Source organism: Phacochoerus africanus, chromosome 7, assembly GCF_016906955.1.
Source record: "Phacochoerus africanus isolate WHEZ1 chromosome 7, ROS_Pafr_v1, whole genome shotgun sequence".
Taxonomy (NCBI): Eukaryota; Metazoa; Chordata; class Mammalia; order Artiodactyla; family Suidae; genus Phacochoerus; species Phacochoerus africanus.
Window position 1 is genome coordinate 81,012,539 of NC_062550.1, and position 20,740 is coordinate 81,033,278.

The following is a 20,740-nucleotide window of genomic DNA, read 5'->3' on the forward strand; positions in this document are numbered from 1 at the left end:
AATAATTATACCTCAGGAAAATACATGTAAACAAATACCCTTTCCACACTTTTTTTCTGGCTCTCTTCTCATAGCACACGATCTCTCCTGCTTCCCAGAGGGAAGAGACCCATGGAGAGGAGCTCTGGTAACGTCCTGCTTCTAGTCTGTCTCTGACCCATTTTCTCACCTGCCCTGTCCTCCTGGTTGAACCAGAGGGGGTGGGTGGGCCTCCCCTTATCCAAGGCCATCTCTCCATCTCTTCCCAGGATCTCATCCTCTGGTCTACTGGGAAATTCTCTCTTTATACCAACCTCTCCCTTCATATCAGTACTTCATCATGCTCAGAAGGTCCTTTTTGGAGAGTAAATAAATAAGCAGTACCTCTGCCTCTGGCTTGTTTCCTCCCTCACAGCAGAAATGCGACATTTGCCTCCCATTTCCCCTCCAGCCTTCAGTGGCAGGTTCTGAACCCATTGCTTCACTGAAATCACTCTTGCCAAAAGTCTCTAACAACCTCGGTGATGCTTTTTTTTTTTTCTTTTCTGTATTTATTTAAAAAAAATTAAATTATCCTTGATTTACAATGTTCTATCAATTTCTGCAAAGTGACCCAATTTTATATATATATATATATATAAATATTATTTTCTCATATTATTTTCTATCATGTTCTATCTCAAGTGAGTGGTGATTGGATATAGTTCCCTGTGCTATACAGTAGGACCTCGTTGCTTATCTATGTATATGGAATAGTTTGCATCTACCAACCCCAAACTCCTAGTCCATCCCCCTCCCCCTTGTCAACCACAGGTCTGGTCTCTGTGTCTGTTCTCCAGACAGGTTCATTTGTGCTATGCTTTAGATTCCACATATAAGTAATATCATATGGTTTTGTCTTTCTCTTTCTGACTTACTTCACTTAGTATGAGAATCTCATGCTATCGTCACTGAAATTGCCAGACTTTCTTTCCCTGGTAGCATGGACCACTCTCTCCTTCCCCACAGGCTCAGCCTCCTTCCTGAGGCTCCTGTCTTCCAGGCTTTTCCTCCTTCGCTCATCTCCCAATGTCAGATTCCCTTCCGGTCCTCCCCAAGCACCTCATCTCTTCCAGCCACATCCATGGTTAAGATCACAGTATTTAGAGTCAGCCAGACCCAAATTTGATACTTCATTCCAACCCTTTTAAGTTGTGTCATCTGGACAAGTCATTTAACTTTCATAACCTGCGTCTTCTCAACTTTAAGCATAGTAATTCCCACCTCACGGGGGTGTGCATCGGGATTCAGTTTAAATGGATAAACTCTATAAATGATTGATTAAAATTTTTAAAAAATGATTTGAGTACATATTATGTTACAGCTACTACGTACAAGCTATTTCTTGACTATGACATACAATAAGAAGGATAGTTTATTTTTTATTCTTATTTTTATTTATTTATTTATTTATTTTTGCTTTTTAGGGCTATACCCATGGCATATGGAGGTTCCCAGGCTAGGGGTTGTATTGGAGCTGTAGCTGCTGGCCTACACCACAGTCACAGCAACGTCAGAGCCGAGCCACGTCTGTGACCTACACCACAGCTCACAGCAATGCCAGATCCTTTACCCACTGAGTGAGGCCAGGGATTGAACCTGCATCCTCATGGATACTAGTCGGGCTCATTACCGCTGAGCCATGATGAGAACTTACAAGAAGGATAATTTATAATGCCACCTGGAACACACATACAGAGAAGCAAATTTTCTTTTCTTTCTTTCTTTCTTTCTTTTTTTTTTGTCTTTTTGCTATTTCTTGGGCCGCTCCCGAGGCATGTGGAGGTTTCCAGGCTAGGGGTCTAATCGGAGCTGTAGCCGCCCGCCTACACCACAGCCACAACAACACAGGATCTGAGCCATGTCTGCAACCTACACCACAGCTCACGGCAACGCCAGATTGTTAACCCACCGAGCAAGGGCAGGGACCGAACCTGCAACCTCATGGTTCCTAGTCAGATGTGTTAACCACTGCGCCACGATGGGAACTCCAGAGAAGCAAATTTTCTTTGAGAGATTCTTACTCTCCCTATATTTAATGTAAAATGCTTTGTTATTTTCTATTCTATTTCACAAACTTATACTGGTCACTATCTACTAAATTTCGCAAACCTCAAATGAAACATGGCTTACAGTTTAGAAACATTGTATGTCCGGGAGTTCCCGTCGTGGCGCAGTGGTTAACGAATCCGACTAGGAACCATGAGGTTGCGGGTTCGGTCCCTGCCCTTGCTCAGTGGGTTAACGATCCGGCGTTGCCGTGAGCTGTGGTGTAGGTTGCAGACGCGGCTCGGATCCCACGTTGCTGTGGCTCTGGCGTAGGCCGGTGGCTACAGCTCCAATTGGACTCCCAGCCTGGGAACCTCCATATGCCACGGGAGCGGCCCAAGAAATAGCAACAACAACAACAACAAAAAAGACAAAAGACAAAAAAAAAACAAAAAAAACCATTGTATGTCCGTAGATAGTTGAATAGATAAAGCACATGTGATATATTTATACCATGGAATATAACTCAGTCATAAAAAAGAATGAAATAGTGCCATGTGCAGCAACATGGATGGACCTAGAGATGACCATACTAAGTGAAGTAGGCCAAAGACAAATATCTTATGATAACACTTATATGTGGAATATAACAAAAAATTTGATACAAAATAAGACATTCTTCTAGGCTCTGAGGATATAGAAGCATTGGCCACATGAAACTTTCTTTCTAGAGCTGAGCTCTTCATTAGATTTTTCTGTACTGATGGAAATAGTCTATCTGTATGTATCAATATGGTAGCCACTAACCACCTGCCACTCTTTAGCCTTTGAAATGTGGTTAGTGCCAAGAGGGATTGAATTTTCAAATCTTATTTCATTTTATTTAAATTTAGAAAGCCACGTGTGGCCAGTGGCTATGGCATTGAACAACAATTCTAGAGTATGGGTGACAAAGAAGGAAGAAGTAAATGAATAAAAGAACAAGATCATTTCTGATAGTTATCTCTTATCAGGGCAGTGATGATGCTATGCTATTTAGGATGGGGTGAGTTTGGGTTGGATGGTCAGAGACGACCCCTCTGTGGAGGTAATGTCTTAGTTGACATCTGAATTACAATTTCAATTACATTTGGCCGCATGAGGGAAGAGGATCCCCACTGGAGAGAACAGCAGGTCCAAAAGCCTGTTGGTGGAAATGAGCTGGTATGTCCGAGGAAGAGAAGTCCTCTGAAGCTGGATCACAGTGGCAGTGAGTAGGTACTAAAGGAAGGTAGCTGTGATAATAGTGATGATAAGAAAATGTTCAAGCCTTACTAACCAACTTATTGATGAATATTTCCCCCTGATGGTCCTGCAGGCATTTCAAATTCAGCTTATTCTGTACTGAACATCCAAAAGGTCTGCCTCCTCTGTGTCCTACCTCAGTGAGTGGTACCACCACTTAGCCTGGCATCCATCTTTCTCTCCTCCCGCTCCCCCACTCTGCTGATTGCCAAGTCCTGTCATTGTCCTTCTCAGTATCTCTAGAATATGTCCACTTCCCCACATCCGTGAAAGATATTTTCTGGATTCATAGACTGATTTTTTTTTTTTTTTTTGCCTACATCTAGTCTTGACATGGCAGCCGAACTGGTCATTCTGAAATACACTTGCAACCATGCCATTCTTTGGCTTAAAATCTTACTGTGTTCCCCAGGACTCTCAAATGAAAGCACAAACTCTTTCACAAGGACTTGCTAGGACCCTTCTTACCAGCCTGACATGCCTTGCTCAAACCTATTTTCATCAACTCAGAAGTGCCGTGCTATCTATTCTTTGAGCATTGGTGAAGAGTGTTTCTTCTGCATAGGATTTACTTTGCTCCATCCTCCCCAACTTTTGGATGACATCCTCGGGATATAGCTTAAGCATCACTTCCTCCAAGAAGATTTCCATGACCCCCTGGCCCATGTTCTCAGTGCACTCCGAGCCTTCCCCATGGTAGCACTTCCTTTGCCCCCCTGTAATTGCCTATTTACAAGTCTGCGGATGGCACGAGGACAGGGGTCAGTCTCCCAGATTTGTTGGTGCATCTCCAGCACCTCACACAATGCTGGGCATCAAGTAGATACTCCATAAATATGTGCTGATGAATAAAAAGGAAAGAACTTGAACTCAGATATTTTATTAACAATTAATTATCACCTATTGATTAATAATGTTGATTAGTAATAATAGCTAGGATTCATTGAGCATGCTCAGCATTTTACTCTACCTTTATCTCCTTTACCACACCCACTAAGGTAGGCATTTTTTTTTTTTTTTTTTTGGCCATGCCCATGGCGTGTGGAAGTTTCTGGGTGGGCCAGGGATCAAACCTACACCACAGCAGTGACCCAGCCTTGCTGGGTCCTTAACCCACTAGGCCAACAGGGAGCTCCACCAAGGTAGGCATTCTTATCCTCATTTTATAAATTGAAAACTGAAGCCCCTGAGGATTTAGAATAACTTGCCTGACATTACACCACTGGTAAGTGACAAAGTCAGGAAAAATCTGGGGCCATCTAAGTAATAAAAGAGAAAAATCCATTTTCTTAATCCCTACTCCAAATGTGATGAGCTTTCTGGATTCTCTTGTTCTAAGAAAGACTTCACAGCTGGCAATGGGCTCGTAACTGGAGAGGGATGGTGCTTAGGTCAGAGTTGTCCTGAGCTGAGTCATTATACCCTACTTATAAAGCCAGCTTTCATTTGCTGGGCTTAAAAGGAAGCTCCAGACTAAGCTATTTCCTTCAGTTTGGTTGGGTATATCTTGAAAAGATTTTCTGAGAGTAAGCTGATTTTCTGAGGGTGCTGGCTGAATGCTCGGGCAGGGGGCTCCTGGGCACCTGGGGGGCACTGATAGGTGGTGTCCACAGAGAGAGGAAGCCAGGACCCTGGGACCAGGTGTTGACCACACTGTGGCAGAAGACATTCTGCATTTTCTTTGTGAGCAGTAATCCATTTGGGGAGTGGCCTTGTTTTTCATGATATTTCAGGAACCGCCACACTGAATTGTGATCCTGGGGTTTATGCTATCGCTGTAGCTTGGTGGAAATTCTGACTGATTATTGTTTCAGGGCCATTTTGGGGATTTGTAGTCCAGTGACTTGATGTGACTTTGGGGGTTTTGATTCTGCTGCTTTGGTCTGTGCCTGTTATCTTTATGGTGGGTTAAACAGTGTCTTCCTCTTTGTAAGAGGCCAGATTTCATCTTATTTATTCTTTACTACATTTGGCTTTGGCAAGAGAGTGGCAATTGTTGGCTCTTTTATAATGAGAAGGACAGTGGGGGCCAGGGAGGTTAATTGGCTTACCTCAGAGAAACATCCAGGTTAGAGTAACTGAACCTCATTGGATTATGTTTCTGATTTAGACTTTCCAATCTTATTTTTAATTAGGGAATCCATATACTTGCATGTGTATTCATTCATTCGTTCAGCAATTATTTATGGAGATCCTACTATGTGCCAGGCATTGGCATTATAGTGGGGAATAAGATATACAAGGCGTCAAGAAATTGACATTCCATTTGAAGGGAGAGAACAGACAGAAAATGTAAATATGTACATGAATTTTTCATTCCAAATGCTAATTTTCTATGGACAAAATAAAAACAGAATAACAATAGGTAGAGTGCTTGAGGTGGATGAAGAAATGATCATCAGAAGCCTTCCATGAGGAGTTCCTTTGTGGCCTAGAGGTTAAGGATCCAGCATTGTCACTGCTGTGGTGTGGGTTCAGTCCTTGGCCAAGGAATGTCTGCATGCCACAGGCACAGCCAAAAAAGAAAAAAAACAAGGCTTTCCTAAGATGGTAGCACATAATCTAATAGCAAACGGATGTAAAAGGGCCAACCTTGAGAAATCTGGAGAAGAGCACTCCAGGCAGAGGGAACAGCAAGTGCAAAGGCCCTGAGGCTAGGGTAAGAGTATGTCATGTTCGAGGATAGGAATGCTGAGACCTCTTAAAGCAGAGGTGTGATGGGGCTCTCATTTTTATTATAACAAGATCTCTCTGATTGCCATGCAGAGGTGAACTGAGGGAGGTAAAGAATGAGCCAGGAAGAGATCACTGCAAGGGTTCAAGGATAGGCACTTTCTTTTAGTTCTGTTTCAGGTATTATAAGTACTTTCCATACACGATTCTTCTTTAATATTCACAAAAGTCCCATCATATAATTGCTTTCTTCATTTTTCAGATAAAGAAACTAGAGGCTCAAAAGCTTCAATATCTTACCCAAGGCCACTCAAGTGGGTTTAATTTCAAAGTCTGTCCTGTTAAGTACTTTTTCTATACGGCCAGCAAGAGTGTTCCCTATGGATGTCTGACAGACACTTTAAAACAGTCAGATTTGGGGAGTTCCCATTATGGCTCAACGGTAAGGAACCCAACTAGCATCCATGAGGATGTGGGTTCCATCCCTGGCCCTGCTCAGTGGGTTAAGGATCCAGTGTTGCCATGAGCTGCAGTGTAGGTCACAGGCGTGGCCCAGAACTGGCATTGCTGTGGCTGTGGTGTAGGCCAGCAGCTGCAGCTCTGATTCGACCTCTAGCCTGGGAACTTTCATATGCTGCAGGTGTGGCCATAAAAAGAAAACAACAACAACACAAACTTTCATATCGAAGGCTGAGTTCACTGTCTGATTCCCCAAACCTTTCCTCTTGTTTCCTCGGTTACGTTAATGATACCGCCTACAACTTAATAATCTAGGCCAGCAACTTTAGTGTTTCCTTAACTTCATCTTTACATAATGTTTGTCTTCATTAATCTGCATCAGATCTGTTGCATCATCTGATCCATTTCTAGTCTATTATCTATCTGATTTCAATGCCTGTCATCATTACCTTGGTTTGAGCCAATTCATCTATTCTAATAACTTCCTGTTTGTTCCTCTCTCTCTCTCTCTTTTTCTTTTCTCTTTTTATGGCTCTATCTGTGGCATGTGGAAGTTCCTGGGCTAGGGGTCGAAAGGCAGCTGGCAGCCTTTGGCACAGCCACAGCAATGCCAGATCAGAGCCGCATCTTCAACCCATACTGCAGCTTGTGGCAACGCTAGATCTTTAGCAAGGCCAGGGATTGAACTTGCATCCTCATGGGTACTAGTCAGGTTCTTAACCTCCCTGAACCATAACAGGAACTCCCTATTTGTTTCTTGATTCCAGCAAGCCTCTACCCTCTCCAGTTTATTTTCATCCAGCCTCTACATTTAATTCTCATCTTAAACCCAAGTTACATTCTCCCTGTTCTTCTCAAAAATCATTCTGTGACCCCCCTTCCCCCAGAATCAAATTCATTAACTTTAGTGTGGCAATCAGTTTACCAGTATTGAGTCATTTATTTTCTGGTCAGCAGATTTCTTGCATTGGCCTTATTTGTTTTTGCAGCTGATAACTCTTACCGCATATAACCAGTCATGTGCAAAGGAAGGTTGGGAACACGCACTCTAGCCGATTCCTGATTGAACTGTTTAGAAGTCCAGCATGAACCGTGCTAACTAACCACTGGGCGAGATGCAGCACTCAAGGGCCAAGAAGGTGTTTCCGAAGCCTCCTGGTAGAGCTTGTTGACTCAACAGCTCCGGGAAGCCTCTCAGCTGGATACCTTTTTACTGGATTGACTTGCGTGGAAGGGACACAATGAGAGGCCTGAGCTCTAAGACAGATAAAATCCAAACTAGCCACAGGCTCTCCCTCTCTCTCTCTTTTTTTCCTTTTTGCTTTTTAGGGCCACATCTATGGCACATGGAAGTTCCCAGGTTAGGGGTCGAATCACAGCTGCAGCTGCCGGCCTACACCACAGCCACAGCAATGTGGATCTGAGCCATGTCTGTGACCTACACCACAGCTCATGGCAACACTGGATTCTTAACCCACTGAGCAAGGCCAGGGATCAAACCCGCATCCTCATGGATACTACTAGGGTTTGTTACCACTGAGCCACAATGGGAACTCCCTAGCCACAGACTCTCTTAACCTCTTCATGGCATTCCAGAGGGCAAAGGCAGCCAGCTCTATGGATAGGAATCATTTTATTTAAAAAGCAAATGGAACTTTCTGGACAGAAGGAAAAGCTCATTCAGTGGGAGATTTATCTGAAGCCCATTGTGTTTTTGACAGGCATTAGGTCCCTGTGAGTGAAGCACTGAATGAAACAGGTTAAGAAATGGGACTGTGTGGTTATTTTCTGAGTTGAATTTGTAGACCTGTAATTCAGTGTTTCAAATCTGGCCGTGAGCATTTACAGTCACGAGGCAAATATATGCTGAAGCATTTTCTGACCTAGTCTTACTAAGAATTCTTCAAACGTAGAGTAGTTTTTCTAGAGAGGTTTTATGGCCTACAGGATAAGCAGAAAGAAAATTTAAGAAAAAAATTATTCTGTCCTATCATTCTGCATTGAAGAAAATAAAATTTTTGAGGCTGTCACCTGTAATGCAGGCGATAAATGCAGTTCATTTCCACCAATTTCAACAATTATACTAGAAGTCGTTCCCTATTTTGTTTTGTAGAATAAATAATAGCTTTAAAAAATAAGGTAGAATAGTTTCATATTTTCCATACTCAATTTTAAGGTGCGGTATAATTTTTAATGTCTGTACTACAAGTAAATTATGATTTCTCCACGATATTTTAAGCATAATCTAAATGTTGAGCTGACAACTGTGTATTCTACAAACAATACTATAACAACAGAAATCAAGCAAGAAAAAAAGGGAAAGAAAACATATCTCTAATCTTGCCATTCTACAAACCAGCTGTTTTAATTTTTCCTTCCAGTTACTGTCAATATGTTACCTAATTTTCATATAGTTACAGTCTTAGCATAGGCATGACTCTCCCATCAGGTTTTTGCTTCTACTGCTACATAAGCCTTTTTTTTTTTTTTTTCCCCAGCCACTTTGCATTTTGAAACCCTAATGTGCTTTTATAATAGAATTTCTAGGCAATAATGGATTTCTTCCAAAAGATTCATGAAGTTCTGGAAGGGAAAGGTTTTCATGTTACCATATTGTGGTTAATCTTACTTTTACTATTTCAACTACAGTCAGCCAGGGGCTAAACAGAGCTCTGAAGATAAACAGTCCTGGGAGAGCAAGGGACAGATCACAATCTGGTGAGCGTTTTGAAGAGTTCAGTTTTCCTGCCCTGTTCTGTAACGAGTACGGAGCTCTTAGATTTTATGCTCAAGGCATTGAAACCACGGCTCCATTTAATGAGAAGCACAAGGAATGCACGTAGGGCCTTGTGGTCTGCTACCTTTACTCAGTAAGAGTAAAGGCCGTGGATGAGAGCATGTATTCCAACTATGATAAGAACCTATTCACTCAGTCACCCCAAAGCTCTCGTGTTCCCCCAAGGGAAAGAACAGGGTGTCTTAGAAGCCAAGAGAGGCATGACTCAAAGGGTTTGCCTGTAGTAAAGGTGATCTCTGGGGAGTTGTAGGGAATTTCCATTTGCTTTTCCTCAGATCTGTCCGGGATTGTATATGATTTCCATGGACTTAGTATGTGCCCAATAGCAGACACCAAGAAAACTATTCAGAAAACATCCCCTAGAATTAAATGTTTTCCAGAGTTCCCATCATGGCTCAGTGGTTAACCAACCAGACTAGTATCCACGAAGACGTGGGTTCCATCCCTGGCCTCGCTCAGTGGGTTAAGGATCCGGCATTGCCATGAGCTGGGGTGGAGGTCAAAGCCGTGCCTTGGATCCCATGTTGCTGTGGCTGTGGCTGTGGCGTAGGCTGGCAGCTACTGCTCCAATTCGCCCCCTAGTCTGGGAACCTCCATATGCTGTGGTTGTGGCCGTAAAAAGACAAAAAAAAAAAAAAAGTTTTCCTCAGAAGAGATGAGAGGGAAAGTGATGTGGGAGGAAGGCAGGCTTCAGAAGCATGTGACCTGCTTTCCAAGACTATAAGTCACCGTTCACAGTCAGAAGGCTGCAGAGGTCACATCTCTGTGAGGGATGCAGTTCGACATCTGTGTTTGTGTCTACAACACAGAACAGGAAGATGGGCTAAAGGCGGCGAGGGAGATGGTTCTCTCCCTCCACGTTTCCCATCTGTCCCCTACGATGACCTTCAGAAGCTTCTGTCCAGTCCTTTCCACGTACTAGCTCAGTGGGTTCTGGGACACCGTACTAATAGTTATAAGCTTTGATAATGAAGAGGTGGTCATCACTGCTGTCACCATCGTCATCTGCCTCAACCGTAGATACCAGATGTCCTCGGTGAAAGAGGCCTGCACACACAGGAGTTTTACTCCAGACTCATGTGGTTTCTGAACAATACATTTTTGTCTTGTTAGGCCTCGCTTGCTGCATATAGAAGTTCCCAGGCTAGGGGTCCAATTGGAGCTGCAGCCGTAGGCCTGTGCCATAGCCTCAGCAACGTCAGATCTGAGTCACATCTGCAACCTATGCCACAGCTTGTGACAAAGCCAGATCCTTAACCCACTGAGCAAGGCCAGGGATCGAATCCGCATCCTCAGGGACACTGTCAGGTTCTTAACTTACTGAGCCTCAAAGGGAACTCCATGAAAAATACATATACATGTTGCCAATAACAATGTACCAGTATTCCCAGATGAGATGGCACACTGCTCATCTGGCCATCCCTAAAGTGAGAATGAAATGGCTACATGACAAAATACTAGATTGTTCCATAGAGGACAAGCTGGATGTGCCAACGCTTACACACTCAATCACAGTGGAGCCATGTCTGTTTACTCTTTTGTTCATTCACTTACTGAGTAAGTACTAGTTGAATGTCTACTTTGTGTCAGGCATGCTAGGAGCTGGGCTCTTTGCATGAATAAAAGAGGTGGAGTCTCAAAGAGCCTTCAACCTGATGGAGAACAGAGAAGTGATCTAAGAATCTCACAGCGAATGCAAGCTGAAATCTGTGATGGGTGCAAGGAAGGAGGGTGCAAGGGGACTGGGAGTGCAGATGGTGGGCAGTGACCTGCTCAGGGAGGTGTCTCCAGGAAGGGATGACTGATCCAAGATTGGAAAGAATAATAAAATGGGCTGACATTTACCAAGTGGTTCCTATGAGCCAGGCCCTGATCTTAGTGCTTTTAAGGATTTTTTTTTGGTGAATTATGGACTCCCGTTAATATATAGGTGAGAGAATTCAGGCTTGGAGATAGTAAGTAACTTGTTTAGGATCATCCAGCTGTGAGCAGAAGAGTGGGGATTGGAACTCAGTTTGATTGCAAGGAGTTCCCATTGTGGCTCAGTGGGTAAAAGACCTGACATTGTCTCTCTGAGGATGTGGGTTCAATCCCTGGCCTCACGGATTAAGGATTAAGGATCTGGTGTTGCCGCTAACTGTGGCATAGGTTGCACATGAGGCTTGGTGTAAGTCTCAGCTGCAGCTCCCATATGACCCCTGGCCTGGGAACTTCCATATGCTGCAGGTGCAGCTATAAAAAGAAAAAAAAAAATTGACTGCAAAGTCTGGAGTCCTAACCATTTGGACTCTCTCTCCTATGTTGCTTGAAATGGAAGTTAAGCAGGTGGCGAGAATGGTGGGAAGGGATGCCAAGCAGGTGGAACAGCATGTGTGGGGCACAGAGGGTGCTGCGGTAGGCAGGCTGGGCAGAGATCAGAGTGAGGCCGGGAAGTGGGCAGGGCCCAGCCATGCGGGGCCTGGGGAGCCTTGTCAGATTCTGGTCCTGCCCCACAGGAAGCCGCTGGAGGCTCTAAGCAGGGATGAACATGCTCAGACTTGAGTTTTGAAAAGATCCCTCTAGCTGTAGTATGGAGCTTAGAAGGGGGCCAAAGCAGTTGAGGGAAGGGAAATGAAAACCCTTTAGTGGTGGTGAGGGGTTTGAGAGCAATCGAGGTAAGTTTTAACTTTGCGACTTTGGCAATTCGGTAGATAATCTACCACGTGTTGAAAAGGGACTGTGGGAGGCAACATGGTTTGGAGGAAAAGATCTTGCCTTTGATGCAGGCTGGTTGCGTTTGAGGTGACTTTTTTTTTTTTTTTTCTTTGGGCCGCTCCCTCGGCATGTGGAGGTTCCCAGGCTAGGGGTCAAATTGGAACTGTAGCCTCTGGCCTACACCAGAGCCACAGCAAGGCGGGATCCAAGCCGCGTCTGCAACCTACACCACAGCTCACGGCAACGCCGGATCCTTAACCCACTGAGCAAGGGCAGGGATCGAACCCTCAACCTCATGGTTCCTAGTCGGATTCGTTAACCACTGCGCCACGACGGGAACTCCCTGAGGTGACTTTCTGAACGCAGCTGGAGTTGTCTAGTAGATCATATTCTATATAGATCAGGAGCTCAGGAAGGGGTTAGGGCAGGAGATGGAAAGGTGTGAGTCACCCCAGGGAGAGGTGGTAATAGCGCCCTCGGCGTGGGTGGCGTGGGCGAGTCGGTCTAGGGAGAGAACCTCTGTTTTCACCACCCTCTCCACCCTTTCCTCCGTCCAACTTGCCTCCGGGCAGTACACGGTCTTCTTGCTGCTTCATCCCCTCTGTCTGCGAACCTCGTTCCCTTGCCCCCTGGCCCGTCATCAGTCCATTTCTCCTCATGTGCATCTTCATTCTCCATCCCTCCATCCAACGTCTAAAATCTCCCTCCTTGCTGTTCACTTGCTCCCTTTTCACTGCCGGGTGCTGACGATTCGGTTCTCCGCCTCTGTGAAGTTTCTGTTCTCAAAAGCAGCCACTGGCCCCTATGCACTGGCTCATCCCAGCTCTGGCTGTACCTCCTGCTTCTCTTAGCATCTGACTCCTGATACGTCCCCCTTCAAATGTCTTCCTGCTCCTTTTCCCTGGCACTGCCTTATCTTGACCCTCAGCCCTTTTCTCATTTCTCCTGTCTTCTTCACGGGCTTCCCTTTCTCCTTCTACCCCATAAACATACCTATTCCCCAGGGATGTTTTCTCCCTCCCCCTGCTGTACTTGCTACCTCAGCTATCTTGTTCAATCCCATGGCCTTATCAGCTACTGCCTTGTGGATGGTGCCGAAACATGTCTTTCCGGCCAGCAGCGGAAAACCCCAGACCCAACTGTCCAGCTGTGGGCTAAGCTCCTCCTCTCTGCATCCTGCTAGCATCCCAAACTCAGCATGGCCCATAGCAAATATTTCCTTTTTCTTTCAAACAATTCAATGTCCTACACTGTTTGTTTTAGCTGAGTCACGCACTCTCTCTCTCTCTCTCTCTTTTTTTTTTTTCTTTTTTTAAATTCTTTCCTCTTCTTTAGGGCTGCTGTATTCAGAGCCCTATTATCTCTTGCCTGGAACCTTTGCTTTGTCTCCTAGCCAGTTTTTCTTCCTCATTTCTTCTGTTCTGAATGAATCCTATGCATTTGCTCTAAATGAATCACATAGTCAACCCAGGTCATATCTCCTCAACCCCAAATCTTTTTTTTTAATTTTTAAAAATTAAAAAAAAATTTTTTTAATGGCTGTACTCATGGCACATGAAATTTCCCTGGCCAAAGATCAGATCTGAGCTGCAGCTGAGACCTATGCCACAGCTGCAGCAACACTGGATCCTTAACCGACGGCGAGGACTCCCCAAATCTTGAGTAATCCTCTCTTGCCATTGAAATAAGTACTGCCCCGTTAGCTGAGTTTGTTTGTTTGTTTTCCTTTTTATGACTGTGCCTGTAGCATAGGGAAGATTCTGAGGTAGGGGTCCAATCAGAGCTGTAGCTGAGATCTATAGCACAGCCATGGCAATACGGATCCAAGCCGCATCTGTGATGTATGCTGCAGCTTGAGGCAATGCTGGATCTTTAAGCCACTAGGCGAGGCCAGGGATGGAACCCGCATCCTCACAGACCTATATCAGGTTCTTAACCTGCTGAGCCACAACCAGAACTCCTAAACACCCTCTTAACCTGGTCCTGGTATAGCCTGTATCTTCTGCTTCCACCTGACACATACAAGCTGAGCCAACTGTGTTGGCCTCTCCGTCCAGGCTGCATGATACATGGAGGCAGACATTTGTGCCTTAAAATCCTTGTATCACCTATGCTTCATCCCTGGAACATAGTAGGTGCTCACTAAAGGTTTGGAATGCACATGCAAAAGTATTTACCAGTTTCTACAGAGGTCTGATGCTTCCAGGCCTCTTGTATTTGCTCTTGGTGCAGTTCCTACATGGAAGGACCTCCTCTTCCTGTCTTAGGCGGTAATGTGTAATAGCACCATTTAAAATTGTGTATTATATATATTGTGTTTATTACTATTTTACCCATTTATTAAAAGTCAACCTTCAGAACTCATTTCCAGTGCCACTTTCTTCACGAATTGTTACTTATCCTCTTCAGAACCATCCCTTTTCCGAACCTTCAAAATACCTCTCTTTTCTTTCCCTAAAAAAATATTTTTTTGAAAGTACCACAGTGGGATGCAGAAATCTGGCGTTAAGTTTGATATCTATGTTGTGCTTGATCATGAGGTGCACTTTGGTTATAAAAGGTTTGATTCTAAACAGTAATTTGAAGACCTGTCCTCTCCTCCATCGCCAGCCCCCCACAACCCCTTCCCAGCAATCACTCACTTGACCGAGCTCAGATTTTGGTCGCCTGAGGGCTCTCACATGGCACTGAGCCCACAGTATGTTCTGTTGAGGAACCTGAATTAGGTGAAGTGACGTGCATGGCTGCCAGTCTCTTCCATCATGAGTGAAAACCGAGTCAAAGGTTTTATTTTGCTTCAGAAGCCAGATGGGAGGCCACAATGCCCCTCTCATAGGGCCAGCAGAAGGAGCAGGGGGAGCCTATGTGCCACAAAGAGTAGCTGCCACTCCGTTTGGGGGACAAAAGCAATAAAGCCGCTAGGAAGGTGGAAACATGGATATTATGCAAACACAGGCATGTTTCCCGTGGAGCTAATCTCTGTGTGATCTTTTGTTCCCAGCCCACTGGCTCTGCTGGATTCCATTTGCCAACCAAGCCCAGAGCAGGCACTTCAAACAGATCACGGTCTTGTTTCTACCACAGGGGCTTGGATGTGAGTTACATGAAATTATACTTTGGGTTCAGAATCCTGTGTTTGTGATTTGGAGTTGGTCCACTCCTCAGTCAAGTTAACGGAGGGTCTATCACTCTCCAATCTGCCTAATTATCCCCATGGCCATAAAATGTTGAAAACCTTGTAGGATCTTTCCTTCTAGGACATGATCCATCCCTTCCCCACTTTTAAAAATAAACTGAGAGATGGCCAGAATCTTAGGATGAAAAAATATCTCTGATGAAAGAGTTCTGGACAGCTCTCCCAAAGCAGCCGCTGAATTACGGGAAAACCATTTCTGGGGAGAAACCACAGGACTTGGGAGACAGGGTCTGATTCGCTCTTCAATAAATCCATTGTTTCTATCTTGGAGATTTTATTTTTCCATGGATGTCCTTTAAAAGGGCTCAAGCATTCAGAGAAACACTTCGGTTCTATCTGGGCTCCCAGGAAGTAACTGGGAGGGCGGTAAGTTGGAGGCGAGGTTTTGCTCTTGAAGGGAGCCGAGGCAGGCATTTCTGGGGGCAGACAGGTGGACCCTAACAAGGAGGTTACTCCGAGGTGCCTAAGGTCTGGCTTCATGGGAAAGTTGGGAGATCCAAGAATGAGGCTCATCAACTCTAAGCGGGAAGCAAATTATTTTATGTCTTTGTCCCCAGGATACTCATTTGTAAAATGGACCCAACAATTCAGTCTACTACCCAAAGTTGTCACAGTGATCAAATCAGAAATGAGGAGGGTGGGGGAAAATGCTAAAAGTGTTACTAGAGCATTTTGAGATGCTGAACATGTTCTAGAAATAAAACAAAGTCTTAGGCTTTCACTTCCTTTGGAAAAGAGGCCAGAATGGTTTCTGTCTATTAAGCCCCTGCCCTATTAATGAGAGACATTCAGATATTCTGAGCCCTTCCGGCAGAGAGAGTGTGATCACAGGACTGTCTTCGGTGAATTTCGAATGGTGGTGGAAAGAGGCCCAATTCCAAGATGTTCTTCTCGGGTTTGAAGTCTTTGCCTAAACGTGATTATGCAATATTTGGGGAGTTGGATCCAAGATCTCTTGAATTGCTTATGAGACATTTTGTTTATTAAATAATTTTCTGAAATTTACCAGGTTTTAGTGACTCATGGATTCGTGCAAACATATGTATGACATTTAGAATTATAGAATTAGAGGGGGAGAGATCATCTAATTCGCTCTGTGTTTTGCAGGAAAGGAAACTGGGAGCCAGGAAGTCTAAGCCACTTGCCCGGAGCTGTGCGCTGCAGCCATGGGAAAACTGGGGCTAGGACCAAAACCTTCATGCTTCCCAGCGCACTATTTTTTCTTTCAAACACACTTTTCGTGAATATTCTGACCACCTATGCTATCTTCATGGTCAATGTTAAATCCTTGGAAGAAACCAAGAATGATTTTTTTTCCCCATGATTTCAAAATAAGAGAAACATTTTGCAATTGTAATACATTGTGTTTTTAAGAATGTGTGATTCTCTGTAAAATTTATAGATCATAAGTTGCTATCAAATGCATTTAATCTTTATAACAATTCAGGTGAAGATTGTTATTGACGCCAGATGTGTTAGTGGCTTGGTCGAGATTTTCAAAAATCAAAACTGGGCCTCAAGAAAAATTTGGGTTTTCAGTTCCATTCATGGAGGGTTTTTGTTTTGTTTTGTTTTGTTTTTTAATGCCACTTGAAAGTTGCTACCTAAGTGTTTTTAAATATGAGTGACCATTACACATGGAGGTGAGACTCCTCTAGGCATGCCCCCGCTCCTTTGTTTGGCTCCAAGCTGAAGCTAGGCTCTGCCTCAGTGTATCTTTAAATGTTGACACCTATGCCAATCTGTAGTGGGTTGACTTTTCCAGTTCATCAACCAACAAAACCTCACTTACTTGAGAAAGGCCTGGCTGAATTCACAATAGTAGTGGTAATAATAACATTGAAAACAATTGATGCTTATCAGTACTTATTGTTTCCAGGTGCTTTACAAGGATTGACCGATGTGATTTTCCCAGCCAGCCTATGAAGTAGCTGCCATTACATCTTAAATTTACAGATGATGAAACTGAGCCCCAGAGAAGTTAAACAACCTGCGCCAAGTGACAGAGCTAATAAATGGCTGGTAAGTAAAATTTGCGTTTTTGCTTTTCTTATTAAAAATGGGTAATAGCTTCATATAATCATCCCAGCTGTCCCATTCTTGTCTTTGGGCAAAGATCCTCCCCCACCGATGCTCAGTGTCTCAGCTCTTATACCATTAGGTTGAACTAGCAGATCTTGAGGATTTTTTTCTTGTACTACTGTCCTCTTACCTGCTACCTTATTATGCTCTGTGAACTGAGGCTGTCTTTTCATACCTGTTTCTACCTTTTTCTGCTCCACCTTACCCTATGTCCAGGGATAAACAAAAGCCACACATCATTTTGACTTTAATTTATATATAAGCATTAAGTGTACAAACCTTCAAAGCATTTTAACTTAGGAAAAAACAGAGAAACATCAACCACTCTTTCTCTCCTCCCTCCTATGTTACTTTTTAAAACATTTATTTTAGCAAATCTTTTTTTTTTGTCTTTTTGCCTTTTCTAGGGCCGCTCCTGTGGCATATGGAGGTTCCCAGGCTAGGAGTCTAATCGGAGCTATAGCCACCAGCCTACACCAGAGCCACAGCAATGCAGGATCGGAGCCGCGTCTGCGACCTTCACAACAGCTCACGGCAACACCGGATCCTTAACCCACTGAGTGCGGCCAGGGATGGAACCCGCAACCTCATGGTTCCTAATCGGATTCGTTAACCACTGTGCCACGAGGGGAACTCCCATTTTAGCAAATCTTTCCCTCAAATGTAATACAAAATCCTCCATGAAGGAAGACAAAGTCCAAAATCCCACAGTTCTTTCCTTTGTGCCAATGAATTTATACAGACTAGGTTAAAATGAATGTGAGGGCAACTTGAGATGGGGAAACAGGAAGGTGACATGACCAAATAAACATCAAAGTGTGTGTACAAGCCTCTGAAGAACAGATAAGGCTTCCCACTTGGTGATGCTGTTAGGGTGTGTTCTGGGCCTGAATTATTTGAATTTAAAGTCTTTCTCAACATCAGCTACTGAGGGCCACCCTCCTTGCTGCCCCTGAGGTATAACGTCTCAGAAATTCTTTCCGTCTCTCATTTGAGAAGCCCGGCTGTGAGTTCAGTGGTACACTTTGGTGCAACTCGGAACTGAATCATCACAAATTATAACTTCCTCCACTTAGAATCAATGAGTTTTCAAAAACAATTAAAGATGTTGAAATTTGTGCCCTTTTTTTTTTATGTGAAAGGCTTTTATGAGGTGCCTTTACCAAGACTTGAACTAAACCCCAGTATTGGAGCAAAAGACAAGTTCAAACCATATAGAGCAGATGGACGCAGAAAGATGCAGAAATAATTGTTTACATGTATAGTTGATATTCCAGCCAGAAAGGGGTTAAATTCTTGCTTGAGTTGCATTTTCTTCCTTATGAATTAAGCACTAAAATATGCCCACTTCATCATTTTCCTCACACACCTAGCTCTTCCTTTATTATGCCTTGTCTCCACTTGCCTGCAGACAGAGCTCCCCATATTTTGCTTCTGACTCTAAATAACCATGATCACTCATGATGAGAGAACGTTGGTTAATGAGATGGCTGTGAGAGGTTGAGAAAGTTCTGTTTTGCTTGTAGAGCCATGACTGCCTTTTTTATAAGGTATCTTTTATCTTCTTTTGTTTATATTTTTTATGAGGGTATAGTTGATGTACAGAGTCGTGCCAATTTCTGCTGTACAGCATAGTGACCCAGTCAAATGTATGTATACATTCTTTTTCTCCTACTGTCTTCCATCATGTTTTATCCCAAGAGCCTGGATAGAATTTCCTGTGCTGTACAGAAGGACTTCATGGCTTATCCATTATTTTCGGACGGAGAGCTTGGAGCTCACATCTTTTTTTTTTTTTTTTTGCTCAGTGTTTTCATTACTGGTTGATGGTTACTACTTAAGGCTTTAGAGTCATGGAGAGCTGGGTTGCAGATAGGGAAGCAGGAGGATGTCTCTCTCGCCACTGCTCTGTAAGGGTGTCCCATGATGCTTTTGCAGAGCAGGGTATGAACTCTCTCCTGGAAAAGGATTTATCCTTATATCATATGAGGAACCTATGGTCGTGGCCAGTGCACAAGGCTGGGACACATCTCATTACTGACTCCAACATCATTTTCTTTCTTTCTTCTTCTTTTTTTAAATTTTTACTTATTTATTTTTATTTTTCAGGGCTATACCTATGGCATATGGAAGTTCCCAGGCTAGGGGTCGAATCAGAGCTGCAGCTGCCAGCCACAGCCACAGCCACAGCCACCCAGGATCTGAGCCACATCTGTGACCTACACCACAGCTCAAGGCAAGGCCGGATCCTTAATCCCCTGAGCGAGGCCAGTATCCTTACAGGTACTGGTCGGGTTCGTGGCTCACTGAGCCACAGCAGGAACTCCTGGGACATCATTTTCTTCCTGCCTTTCATATGGGATTTCTGTGACTCAGGACTGGCTTGTCAAATAGGGAGGCATGTGCCTGTTGAGTTTGGCACAGATCATTTCCTCTGGCAACCGAAGAGCTTGCTAAATGAGGGTCACCCTGACCTTACCCTGCATTCTAGTTCAGTCAGTAACCTGGAGGCCAAGGTAATTTCTTGATGTATAGTCACTGCTTGAATTTTCTGCCTCACCACATTTGCAGTTAGAGCAAAACACATCCCGCAATGCAAGACATACATGCTTTCTATCAAGGAGGTAGCACTTCAAAGTGTCCTTTGAAGTCAATATTTGCTTGAGGGGTGAAGCACATGGTGTTCTTAGTATTATTATGGCACATAAGGCTTTGCAAACTGATAAAAACATTGAATTTGCTACATATGATATACAAGTACTGTGACGCATAACAGGGCAAAAGCAGGCCTACATTTTAATAAAATCAAATTCCTACATGCTCTGATAGGCAACAAAATTTGTACTTACATAGATCATAGATAGAGTCTTCTCTCTGGATTCTTGTGAGGAAGAGGCAGCTTTAAATATTTCTGTTTGGAAAATGCAACTGTGTCTGTGTTGGATTTCCTTCAGAGAACCCTCAATAGATGAATAATATATATGTCGTTTGCCAAGGAAAAAAAAAGTCCTGTGATTTGTACAGCTGTGACTGAGAGGAGCCAACTGACACTTGAAGGCAAAGGGAGATGGAAAAATGAAAGAATAAATGAGTGGAAAATTCCACCACTGAGAATCCCATACTCTCTCAAGGACAAGATTGTTACTCGAGAAGGCTCTGTTGAATTTTTGGCATTCTTGTGTTATCTCGCTTTGAAGATGGAATGTAAACCGTGGTTTGCAGCCAGGATCACTGTTCTCTGAAGTGGACTCAGATTTGCTGGAACTCTTTGGTAACCCCCACTTCCCTAAATTTCACTGAGTAATTAATGTTTCCAAAGCTTTGGGCATTCGGGATCTGTCTTAGTGGAAAGAGCAGGCTCATCTTTGGGGAGACTGTGGTAAATTCCCTTTCGATGGGACTCCTACCCTTAACGCAGAAAGAGATGCACTCATTCATGAAGCCTGGGGGAAAATTTTGGCCACTGTGTATTCTACTGCTAATCTTCTTCTTCTTCTTCTTTTTGTCTTTTTAGGGCCATACCTGAGGCATGTGGAAGTTCCCAGGCT

General features: G+C 43.8%; 2 long non-coding RNA genes across 2 annotated transcripts in view; one reads left to right on the top strand and one right to left on the bottom strand.

The window, feature by feature from the left end:
• LOC125131434 (uncharacterized) overlaps positions 1-20,253 on the bottom strand; it is a 55,709-nt gene extending 35,456 nt beyond the window's left edge. Inside the window, exon 1 of the long non-coding RNA XR_007135920.1 lies at positions 20,042-20,253. This is a non-coding gene — a long non-coding RNA (uncharacterized LOC125131434). The remainder of the gene's footprint in view (positions 1-20,041) is intronic.
• LOC125131433 (uncharacterized) overlaps positions 16,992-20,740 on the top strand; it is a 170,586-nt gene continuing 166,837 nt past the window's right edge. The window contains exon 1 of the long non-coding RNA XR_007135919.1: positions 16,992-17,132. This is a non-coding gene — a long non-coding RNA (uncharacterized LOC125131433). The remainder of the gene's footprint in view (positions 17,133-20,740) is intronic.